The sequence below is a fragment of the Salmo salar genome, chromosome 02 (genome assembly GCF_965601325.2).
Source record: "Salmo salar chromosome 02, fSalSal1, whole genome shotgun sequence".
Lineage (NCBI taxonomy): Eukaryota > Metazoa > Chordata > Actinopteri > Salmoniformes > Salmonidae > Salmo > Salmo salar.
In genome coordinates this window covers 37,476,958-37,490,105 of record NC_138292.1, presented here as the reverse complement: position 1 = coordinate 37,490,105, position 13,148 = coordinate 37,476,958, and the positions used below count along the sequence as shown (strand labels likewise).

Here is a 13,148-nt window from a genome sequence, read left to right as displayed (position 1 = left end):
TTTCACTAAGCAGCCATTACAAACACAGGCCAGCAATTCAAATTGTTTTCGGACAGACTTGGTGGAGACAACCGAGCACTGAAGGTGATTCTTGGTAAAGATTGCCACTTCCCCACATTTGGAAGATCTGTCTTGCCGAAAAAGGTTATAACCAGAAAGGTTAACATCAGTATTCAAAACACTCTTCCTTAACCACGTCTCAGTAATGACCAACACATCTGGATTGGAGCAGTGAACCCACACTTTCAATTGATCCATTTTAGGTAATAAGCTTCTAGCGTTAATGTGCAGAAAACCCAGGCTTTTACGAGAGCAGAAATCAGTGAAGCAGATATCAGAGCACAAGTCAGAATTGGGGCTAGCAACAGTAGATGGGCCAGGGTGTACATGCACATTTACAGATATCATCAACAGTAATACAATCAAGGCACGGCATAGTACAGGGAGAGCTCTGCAGTGTTGATTTATGACATCTGAATGTGCATCAGGTGGCAACAAGATCATATTATACAGCAATTTCATCAGGTAACATGAATACAAAGCCAGTGAGAGGTGGTTAGAATAGGATGGGAGGCCAAAAGTCTGTGTAACCAATAGAGAGTCAGTCCCAAGTGTGGGAACAAACAGTCTGTCCCACGGTTGGGTAAAGAAAGTTCGTAGTTAACAAAGCATGCAGGAGTCATGAGGAAAATAGCAAAATGCATACGAAATAAATTATATATATAACCACTTGGGACTAGCCATTGTAAGTTAAGAGTCATTCACCCCAACAGTGTACCATGGAAGAACTGGGTCATTTTCAGCTTCTGGAAATTGTTATATTTTTGGTCCTGATGTGGTAAGACAGTTTAAATAAAATCACAAGCCATTTTATAAGTTATATACAAGTCCTAAAATGGATGTACCAATCCCTGATTTCCCCTTTTAAATAATATTTCCTCCCTGACCCCCCACCGCCCCTCTCACACATAGTTGTATGACTAGATATTAAACTATCCTCAGACTCTCAGACTGTACAGTTCCATTTGTCCAGTGTCTCTTGAACATTTCAGCCATGTGATGCTGTACCTTCAGTAATAAACACTAGAGGGCATTCTCACTTACAAAAAGGATGAGGCAGCTACACTCTCCTCCATATGTATTTGGACAGCGAAGCCGAAATGTAAAATTTGGCTCTACATTTGGATTTTAGATTAAATGTTTAATGAGGCAACAGAAGAGGATGTCACCTTTTTGAGGGTATTTTCATGCATATCTGCATGAAATATCTGCATATTACAGTTTAGAAATGAAAGTACTTTGTCTAGTCGCTGAACACTTCTAAATGAATCCTGATAATGCCATGATTTCTTTTGAATGAATAGTGGTGAGTGAGAAGGTTAGAGGCTATAACACCCAATAATGGGAGTTTAGCAACAACAAAAAATGTGTGTGTGTGTGTGTGTGTGTGTGTGTGTGTGTGTGTGTGTGGGGGGGGGGGGGATCTTTGTGCCTCTGTATCCTTCTCACATAATTATTAACAAATAATTCCTGATTATTCATAATCATGGTAGCATCCACGTTAATGTAGAAGTGTTCAGAAATATTTTATATTCTTACTTACAATGAAAGTGACTCCAAAATGGCAATACATTATTCACCAATCGACAACAGTATATCTTCTACTGCTACTTAAAGCTATTTTGACTCACATATACTGTACACTTGAATCTTAATTCCAACCCTCAGATGTCCACATGCTAAGCCATCTTTCCCAGAACACTACAATTTTCCTTTTTCCTTTTGCAATACATCCATCTATCTTACTGTGATGGATTAATGCGTCATTTCATTTGTATATCAGTTCATAAATTCGATGCCATGGTATTGGGACATCAAATCTCTTCCCAACTATCTTGAATTTTATGTGGCATAGTTGTCAAACCTCTTGACCTTAAGTGAAACTGATACATTTTACGATTTATACTAGTCATTTTAAACCATGCATGGCTTTTCATTGGAGACAGACAAACCAATTCATTCCTATCTCTTTTGAGTAATTGCTTCTTCCATTTTTGTGGCAGAGATGTGATGAGTTGTTTTACTTTTGTATTGAACATACTGTACATTTCCATACAACTTTGTTAATTGTTATTGTGCCAATTTTACTGTCCTTATTTACAATATCATTCATAATGATACCTTCCTTATACATTTTTTTCCAATAAATGGGTCTTTCCTCTATCGGTATAATGGAATTTAGCTGTAATATTTGTTCTGCCTCTTCTGGAGGGTGAAATTGGAATTGTAACCAACTCTGCATGGCTTCATTTAAAAAGGAGGATACTTTAAATAGGGTTTCATTGTCAAGCCACCTGAAATGGTTGGTTTTAAATCTGTATAATGGCAAAAGGCCCTATTTTGAACATTGGATGTGCCTCTCTTAGGCTACGTTTACACAGGCAGCTCAATTCTGATCTTTTTTTCACTAATTGGTATTTTGACCAATCAGATCAGCTTTGAAAAAGATCTGGTGTGAAAAGTTTGATGTGATTGGTCAAAAGACAAATTATTGCAAATAATATACACTTGAGGTCTTGTGAGGCGTCTGTTTCTCAAACTAAACAGTCGAAAGTACTTGTCCTCTTGCTGAGTTGTACACCTAGGCCTCCCACTCCTCTTTCTATTCTGGTTAGAAACAGTTTGCGCTGTTCTGTGAAGGGAGTAGTACACAGCGTTGTACCAGATCTTCAGTTTCTTGGCAATTTCTCGCATGGAATAGCCTTCATTTCTCAGAACAAGAATGGACTGATGAGTTTAAGAAGAAAGTTTTTTGTTTCTGGCCATTTTCAACCTGTAATTGAACCCACATATGCTGATGCTCCAGATACTCAACTAGTCTAAAGAAGGCCTGTTTTATTGCTTCTTTAAACAGCACAGCAGTTTTCAACAGTGCTAACATAACTGCAAAAGGGTTTTCTAATGATCAATTTGCCTTTTAAGTTGATAAACTTGGATTAGCTAACACAACGTGCCATTGGAACACAGGAGTGATGGTTGCTGATAATGGGCCTCTGTACGCCTATGTAAATATTCCATAAAAATCTGCCGTTTCCAGCTACAATAGTTATTTACAACATTAGCAATGTCTACACTGTATTTCTGATCAATTTGATGTTAATTTAATGGACCAAAAGATTGATTTTCTTTCAAAAACAAGGACATTTCTAAGTGACCCCAAACTTTTGAACGGTAGTGTATATCAGAATTGGGCTGCCAGTGTAGACGCAGCCAGAGTTGACTGCTGGAAAACCAGTTTGGATTTAAATATAATTTCGGTATAATGGGGGTTTTGAGAGGTTTAATGCCTTAATATTTAATTGCGTACATTGATACTTTTGTCTCTAATCCATACATTTTAAGCCCCTTAATATTATCATTAGCTCAGATTTTGATAACTAACAGTTCAATAGCCATAATAAATAAGTATGGTGACAGAGGGCTTCCTTCTTTTACTCCTCTTGACAATTCAAAGTTCTCAGAGAAATAACTTATTATTTTACACAAAGGATTGTTGTACATTATTTTTACCCTGTATATTACAGTTTCTCAAGTTAAAAAAATCCAGGCACTTATTAACAGATTCTGGATGTACTGTATCAAAAGTTTTCTCAAAATCTTCTATAAAAATGATACCTGGATTCCCTGCATTTTCAAAAAAGAAAATTGTAGTTGTCTAATGTCTCCAATATTTATTTATTTTAAGAATCCCGTCTGAATCCCGTCATGATGAATAATGTCCTGTAGAACCTTTTTTAATTCTGAGCAATACATGTTGTCAATATTTTTGCTTTGCCACATTGAAGGATGAGGTGCCTCCAATTTTGTACTTTGTACTGCCCCCCTGGTGGTTCCTGCTTCAGGAGAGAGATCGGTCCCTCTTTTTTTTGTCTGACAGTTTGCCATTTATATACGAGTAATTAAAACATGATAGTAATAGATCTTTCAGTAGTTCATAAAATGTTTTATCTCTCTATTGGAATGTCATCAAGGCTAGGGGTTTTACCCATCTGAAAGGAATCAATTGTCATCGATAATTCATTTTGTGTAATTAGACCTTCACAAGAATCTTGTTTTTTGTTACATAGTTGAAAAAAAATGGTAGAAGGATATCACAACTCATCGTGAAGCAAGGTTGGAGGAACTTGACAATAGAACATATATTTACAATATTTTACTTCCTCATTCAAAATCTCCTTTGGTGAGAAGGATTTCTCCAATGTTTAACTATTTTCTGTAGGTCTTGTTTATATATTGAAGGTTTCGGCATTTTTTGTTGTTCTCCATCCAATTTGTTCAGTTTTTTTTTAGATAAGTGAAACTTGATCTTTCCTGATTAAATTCCTCAAACTTCATTTGTTTAGTGTCTAGATTATTCAGTGTTTCTGAAATACATTTATCAATACCATTGATGTGTAATGTTAGTTTTCTATTTCTGTTGTAAGTCTTTTCTCCATTGACCAATACCATTTTTGTTTTTTGGGATGAATATTTAATTGAATGGCCTCTAAAGTCATCCCATACAATAAGTGGGTCCGCTGAACCTGTATTGTGCAAGAAAAAGTCTTATGAATTCCTTTGTTTTTGTTAAAGTACTGTCAGTCAATAAACCCTACTTAAATTTCCAATACGTTCCAAATGTTTCTTTGCAGTTCTCATCATTATGTTTCTCTGTTTAAAATCTAGCAAATGAACTGTTACGTTTCAGCACATAAATTAGCGCAATAATTTGAAAATTGAACATGTGAATCTGGAAATGTATTTGGTCATGTTTATTAATCTCAACTCAATTTCTCAAGATTTGGCAGTGTTTTTCAGTCATGCTACAATGACACAAAGTTCCATCTAAGCAATTTCTTTAGACATATTTTGAGTATGACTCTTGTATAAAGCATTAATGAAACACTAGCATGCACAAAGCTACGGCTAAAGCTAGGTGATGCTATCCCATTTGAATGGTTTCTGGGCTTGTATCAGTGGGAAAATGCCAGTAAAACCAGTGGTGCATTCCTTTAGGGTCATTTTAGGGTTACAGTCAAGTATTAACATAATAACACCACCTAAGCATTCACTCTGATGACATCATGCAAATGTCCTTTGTTCTCAACATTATTATTTTTGACAGATTATAAACTGATTACCCACAACTAAACACAGTGGCAATTACACTGTGGATGATCATTACTGTTCTTCAGGCTTCAGTAAAGGAGCTATTCTGGCAGACTGGCAGCTTTTGATTTCAGTTGAGACTTATAACAAGAAGGAAAACAGCTACCTAACCTTTACCATCAGTGGTGTGTATTGCGTGGTGCTTGAAATCTTCTCCAAGGGCAGAGTAGTATTCCTGGAACAGTATTCCTGGAACAGTTTTTCATCCAATGTCACCTTTGCCTGTAAAATGTACTCCAATGCTAAATATGACATATTAAATTGGATGCGTGTAGCCCAGAACAAGATGTGTGTTGGCAGCTCATATTCTTGCTTTCAGGGGCTAAGTTTGAACTCTAATAAGGCTCCTGTTGTGTAGTAGAAGAGAAAATCTCCAGCTTTCAACAGAGAGGCATCATTAATTTGTGGCCCGAAGAAATGGTTGTCTTCTGACTGAGGCCCAACACCACTGGGAGAAGTGTATGCCCTTGAATGAAAGTGCCCTGTTTTGAGCATACAACTATAGTTTCAAAAATGATCAACCGGTTGCAATATTGTTCAAAGAAATGGGCTGAGGGCAGGATTCTTTCAATTGCAGAATGGCTTTCCAGATAATGCTTTCAGAAGCTCTCACAATGTTCTAAGCATAACTATGATGTTGTATGATCATTTTTGTCCAGAAATGCTGTGAGATGTACAGTTGAAGTTGGAAGTTTACATACACTTAGGTCGGAGTCATTAAAACTCGTTTTTCAACCACTCCACAAATTTCTTGTTAACAAACTATAGTTTTGGCAAGTCGGTTAGGACATCTACTTTGTGCATGACACAATACATTTTTCTAACAATTGTTTACAGACAGATTATTTCACTTATAATTCACTGTATCACAATTCCAGTGGGTCAGAAGTTTACATACACTAAGTTGACTGTGCCTTTAAACAGCCTTGAAATACATCCACAGGTACCTGTGGATGCATTTCAAGGCCTACCTTCAAACCCAGTGCCTCTTTACTTGACATCATGGGAAAATCAAAAGAAATCAGCCAAGACCTCAGAAAAAAAATTGTAGACCTCCACAAGTCTGGTTCATCCTTGGGAGCAATTTCCAAACGCCTGAAGGTACCACGTTCATCTGTACAAACAATAGTATGCAAGTATAAACACCATGGGACCACTCAGCTGTCATACCGCTCAGGAAGGAGACGCGTTCTGTCTCCTAGAGATGAACGTACTTTGGTGCGAAAAGTGCAAATCAATCCCAGAACAACAGCAAAGGACCTTGTGAAGATGCTGGAGGAAACTGGTACAAATGTATCTATATCCACAGTAAAACGAGTCCTATATCGACATAACCTGAAAGGCCACTCATCAAGGAAGAAGCCACTGCTTCAAAACCGCCATAAAAAAGACAGACTACGGATTGCAACTGCACATGGGGACAAAAATTGTACTTTTTGGAGAAATGTCCTCTGGTCTGATGAAACAAAAATGGAACTGTTTGGCCATAATGACCATCGTTATGTTTGGAGGAAAAAGGGGGAGGCTTGCAAGCCGAAGAACACCATCCCAACCGTGAAGCACAGGGGTGGCAGCATCATGTTGTGGGGGTGCTTTGCTGCAGGAGGGACTAGTGCACTTCACAAAATAGATGGCTTCATGAGGGAGGAAAATTATGGGGATATATTGAAGCAACATCTTGAGACATCAGTCAGGAAGTTAAAGCTTGGTCGCAAATGGGTCTTCCAAATGGACAATGACCACAAGTATACTTCCAAAGTTGTGGCAAAATGGCTTAAGGGCAACAAAGTCAAGGTATTGGAGTGGCCATCACAAAGCCCTGACCTCAATCCTATAGAAAATGTGTGGGCAGAACTGAATAAGCGTGTGCGAGCAAGGAGGCCTACAAACCTGACTCAGTTACACCAGCTTTGTCAGGAGGAATGGGCCATAATTCACCCAACTTATTGTGGGAAGCTTGTGGAAGGCTACCCGAAATGTTTGACCTAAGTTAAACAATTTAAAGGCAATGCTACCAAATACACTCCATTAGTATGTAAACTTCTGACCCACTGGGAATGTGATGAAAGAAATAAAGCTGAAATAAATAATTCTCTACTATTATTCTAACATTTCACATTCTTAAAATAAAGTGGTGATCCTAACTGACCTAAGACAGGGAATTTTGTACTAGGATTAAATGTCAGGAATTGTGAAAAACGGAGTTTAAATGTATATGGCTAAGGTGTATGTAAACTTCTGACTTCAACTGTATGTAATGTATTTCTATAAATGTTCCTTGGGATGGAAGTATGCTGTCATGGATATGCTTTTCATGCGGTTTTCAAATGTCAGGCCATGATCAAAGGTAACACAAGCTATTTTTAACAACAATTGAGAGAGTTCTGACATGTTCATAAGCTTGTTATGACCAAGAGAATCATGAGGCTATCATCTGCACAGCATGCAGGGCAAGGAAAATACATGTGTTTATTGATAACATTTCCAATGAGTAACGCAAAGGACATTTTAGAGCAGAATCTTGAATGCCAAATTCAACTTTATTTGCACTCCGATTTGTCATCTAGTTGGACAAAGGAATGCTTCTCAGCCAATTTGTCAGCTCAAATGTGATGACTCACTTGTGATAAACGCGAGATTCCTTGTGATTTCTGCCTTCAATGTAAGCTCCCCTTTTCTACTGACTTCTCCAGGGCAATGGCATCTTTCTCAAGGCATTGCCTCTGGTCCTTTATTTCAGCAATTAGGCCAGAGACACACTGAGACACACAAATACGGATGGAATCGTACATGACGTACATCATTGTCCGTCAAAAGTACAACTCAAGACAACTATTTTCAGACGATTCGCCGCCATCAAAAGATGGACCATCTCATTCGTTAACTGATGACTCCCATTGGAAAAGCATTGGTTTCATCTCAAATACTCAGACACAAAATACTCAGACAACAGTGTGTAGCCAATTCTGGTGGCAATATCTGAACTGTCCAGCAATGTTTTTGCTGCTCCAGGAGAAAATAGTTTCCTCAATGATGCAAGAGCCCACATGTACCCAGCAGACCCGATGCTGACCTCCCATAATTGATCTGTCCCATCCACCTGCACAGTGGTGTAAAGTACTTAAGTAAATATGCTTTAAAGTACTACTTCAGTCGTTTTTGGGGGTATCTGTACTTTACTATTTATATTTTGGACAACTTTTATTTTTACTTCACTACACTCCTAAAGAATACGATGTACTTTTTACTCCGTACATTTTACCTGACACCTAAAAGTACTCGTTACATTTTGAATGCTTAGCTGGACAGGAAAATTGTCAAATTCACACACTTATCAACAGAACACGCCTGGTCATCTCTACTGCCTCTGATCTGGCGGACTCACTGAACACAAATGCTTTATTTGCAAAGTGAGTGTTGTTGTTGAGTATCTGGCTATCTGTAAATATAAAAAACACATTGTGCCATCTGGTTTTTATAAGGAATTTGAAATTATTTATACTTTTACTTTTGATACTTAAGTATATTTTAGCAACATTTAATGTTGATACTTAAGTATAAAAACCAAATACTTTTAGACTTTTACCAAAGTAATATTTTACTGGGTGACTCACTTTTTTCTATTAAATGATCTTTACTTTTACTCAAGTTTGACAATTGGGTACTTATTCCACCACTGCACCTACATGAAGAATGACTTCCATGTTATGTTGCAATCACCTTCCAGTGTTGTTTTGCTTCAATGTTCGGTACTGTGAAAATCATGGGTTTCTGTGTCAGTCACCTATCTCCAGAGCAGTGGTCCCTCTCACAGACTGGTGTGAATAATGCATATGCAGCTATAGGGGGCCTCGACAGGGCCGTATTAAATATGTATAGTCACCACAGAAGTGCTGACACAACTTACCCACCAAAACATCCTCACACCCTGTACCCTACCCATAGTCAACCCCACCAAATTCTCAAGGAATATACTAGTATGTATAATATATTATATCTCTCTTTTAAATTACAATTTTTATTTTCCATCCTTCTGTCTCTTTTTCCACTTTTACTCCTTGTACACCCGTTCTTGCTTCCTCACCTCTCTTCATTTCGCTCTCTCTCCCTGGCATTTCCCACTTCTCCCTCCTTCCCTTTCGCCCTCTGTCTTTCCCCCAGCCACATGCTCAGATGGATTCTTCAGTCAGTAGACTGGAACTGGTGCGGCTCTCGGAGAAGCCTTGAGTGAGTGAAAGAGAGGGAGAGGGAAAGATAGAGGGGTGGAGGGGCTGCGCCGAACAGAGGTTGGGTCAGACAATCACGAGAGGAGAGAGAGAGGAGAGGGGGGGGGTTGATATGTGACAGGATGTGGTTTCCCTGAGCTTGCAGTACATAGCCGATGCATACTTTGAGCATGACCTAAACGCACGCGCTCTTAGTGTTTGCTGCGCACGGTTAGCTAGTGTCTAGCGAGGATAGAACAAGCCGGCGGAGCTACTGATCCCATCCAGATTTATGTCTTCTCGCTGTCTTTTTTCCCCCTCTTTGACCTGAAAGCCTCCGTTAGAGCTGTATCGGCAGGACCTGAGTGAAGAATCGCAGAGGATCTGAGCGTGGACTGTTGCGCTGTTCTCCTGTCAGTAGAATGTGTGTGTTTGTTCGGGGAGCCGTTCCAGTGGCTTTCTCTTGATCTCAATAGCGAACTTTCCAACTCCTGTAGTCAACAGCTTCTGATCAGGTAACTCCCTCTTCTTTCTACTTTAACTTGCATGTGTTTACCGCTAGTCTACATCCTTATTTCTTAAGGCTTGAGAAAATAAATATGTAGCCGATAGGAAAAGACACTGATAAAGACAGACTGTACAACTCTTTGGACAGAAGTCACAGACAACTTAGTGTTCTAGTTGTTTATAGCGTAACAACCGTTCAGAGGCAGATTAATGAGGATGCATGTATCAGTCAAGGGATGCCGCAAGCCACAAGTTTGGCTTGTGTGCAATGTCTTACAAGAAACTCCTGATCACCAACCCACACTCCTCCTATACACACACACACATAAACACCCGTTCATGCTCAGAGCAGTAATCATGCAGATCAATGAGCTGGTTGGTTTGAAGTCACATGTGCGGCACCAGAGGGGTGAGAATGCCAGAAATGTCTACCTGGCTCCAATCACTGAACCCTGATGGTAATTCAAGATGTGCTTGACATACAGTATTTAACCTTAGCCTCTACTGGAGAGAGAGAGTGAGAGTGTTTGCCAGTGTGAGGGAGGGACAAAGTAGAGAGTTGAAGGATGTGAGAAGGGATAAGAGGTTGGGAGAAAGAAGAGGGCATGAGAGAAATGCACACAGACAGGAAGAGTAAGAAGGAATGAGAGAGAGAGAGAGAGGGAGTGAGGAAGAGAGAGAGGAGGGAGTGAGTGAGGAAGAGAGAGAGTTCTGTGAGTGCTGTTTGAGTGAACTGTTAATCATTACCAGCTGGTGGGTTGTGAGGGCTGGGCTGTTAACCCTTTATTGTTGCTGGGTCACGAGCTAGCACACACACACACACACACACACACACACACACACACACACACACACACACACACACACACACACACACACACACAGGGAAACACTTTTCACCAGGAACCCCCAAATTACTGCATCAGACTAGCCACAACCCAAATATAACTTGCCAGCTCTGAATGGGAAAGTCATTGTGGTAAATGCTCCATACTGTAGGCCTCATTTGAAACAGAAAATAATAGATGGGGCAAAAGGTGAAGCGAGGGAGCCGGAGCAGAAACAGCTTCATGATATAGTTACGTTGTCACATTGAATACTCGCCTGATATAATCTATAAGGCCTACATAGTAGGAACTCACTATTGTGTGATTCATAAAGTTGTTCATGTTTACAGAATTTCTGAAAATTGACTTCAGTCGTCCAGCTGCGTTGAAGTTCAAACTTCCATTTTAATCCAGTTCCCATATGTTTGCTACCGGACCAAGGTGTATAGATTTCTCTGCTACTGAGTTGAATTTGAATTGAATTGGCTTGAATTGAATTGACGAGTCTTGCTTGATTTTAAACCTTCATTGATGTTCTACTCTCCACAGCATGTACAGTGCAAACATTCACAGAGGGAAAAGGGAAAACGTTGACCACTAGTCTACAAGTTTACTGCATTTTACAGTAAAGTACTTGAACCTAGTTCTATCTTCCAATAAAACATAGTTTAAACAAGAACCAAAACTGAGAATTACTGAAATAATATTTCCATATTGAAAGATTCTACACACACAATCCCACACATACCGTATTTATCCCTATGTGCCTCCCTACAAGTACCTACCCACTGTATTTTAGGCCTTTTGGGTAAACAGCTTAGCCTGATTACTTGCTGAAAGATGACAGGTAATTCTTTGCACTTCTCCTGACAGCGATGACAGTCTAAGTGGATTATACTCTTGCATAAGCATCACATCTATGTCCTTTGAAATGCTTGGGTACATGATCTGTGGCAAAGATTGTTCCTTTTTCTTTCTTTAGGGATGAGCTTTTGAAGAGACCAATTTATTCAAGCCTTTGGCATAGCCTTAAATGACTAAGAATGGATATTAAGAGAAGTCCCTTTGCTAGAAGGAAAACATGGTGGTATCCAGTATTCACTTGTTTTGCAGTGGCTAAGCGAGGAAGAAAACTCCCCTTTGATACTGTATTTCTCAAAGGAAAATTGACTGGGTGGTCAAGAATTGCAGCAGTATTGATCAAGTGATGTTCAAGGACTTGTCGATACTGTATCTGAAAAGCAAAACTTGGCTTCAGTTGGCTGTAATAAAAAAAAAATGCCCTGCCTCCAGAAAGTTCGCATGAAAACCAATGAATCGTTCCTTGAAATCTTTATCCCTATGTTTTGAGAAATAGAATATGACCAAATAATTCATGTTTCTATTATCAACCGGCGGTTCCTCTTTCACATAGTTATTTTCCCTCTTGCTGTGTGCCATTCACTTTGGCCATGATCGGACTCATCCATTTGCTATGTTTACCCAGGATAGATTTAGAAATGTGTTGAGTTCAGAGTATTGTATAAAGCCCGTGTGAATAGATCAGATTATACATACTTTATCAAGATAATGACTGTCAAACACAGCAAATGCAAAATACAGAACTGAAAGTCAGAGACTGGGAGGAAATTAGAGAGAAGACCTTACAGGCAGTGAGAGAAAGAGAAGGGAGAAGGGAGAGATGAGAGCTTAGCCCTTGGAGAGAGGAAAATAGAGATATTGGTGTCTATTATTCTCCTGAGAGGGGAAGTAGTTCTAAAGGGGCTGGTTCCCATGGCAATAGCTCCCTACAGTATGTGTGTCTGGGTGCAGCATGTGTAGCCGGCTGTGCCCAGGCCTTGAGACGATAGAGGGATGGCTTGGCTGGAACCAGGGAGAACCAACCACCGGGCCAACCAGGACACTCAGCCTTGAAGCACTGGAGAGGCTCAAGCAGACGCTTGTTTACTACGCTCTGTTTTTACCAGCACTTATCTCCCCTCATCTTTCAGCAAGGCTCTTTCTTTATATGTGTCATTATGTCTTGTCCTTGGAGATTTCAATTGAATGTAATAAACTGTGTCTAGCTGTGGGTTTTCAAAAAAGGTATTCCAGTTTTCAGAGAAGGCCCAGTATTTGGGAATACGTTATGGTCATTGTTTTCATCTTAACTACAGGGCTTTCAAGCTATGTAATATTACCACTGGTCTAATTGTTTTTGTTGTTGTAGTATGGTCACCAACACAACCTAAATCCCAGCCCACCTCTGTTTTTCCTCTGTTGGGCCCCTTGCTCCTATCCTCCTTGTCACTGTCCTGCCCAGGTGAGGAGCCAAGGAAGGAAGGATGTCCAAACAGGGAATGGCCCTTCTCCGGGCCCCTGAGAGCACTCTCCCTCCTGAGTGGACAACACAACAGCTGCC

General features: G+C 39.6%; 1 protein-coding gene across 2 annotated transcripts in view; it reads left to right on the top strand.

The window, feature by feature from the left end:
* Positions 1–9,545: 9,545 nt before the first annotated feature.
* The window catches only part of LOC106582009 (raftlin), a 64,061-nt gene continuing 60,458 nt past the window's right edge, over positions 9,546–13,148 (top strand). For both annotated transcript variants that reach the window (XM_014164651.3, XM_014164643.3), the window contains exon 1: positions 9,546–9,928. The gene's annotated coding sequence lies outside the window, so the exon portion shown is untranslated. The remainder of the gene's footprint in view (positions 9,929–13,148) is intronic.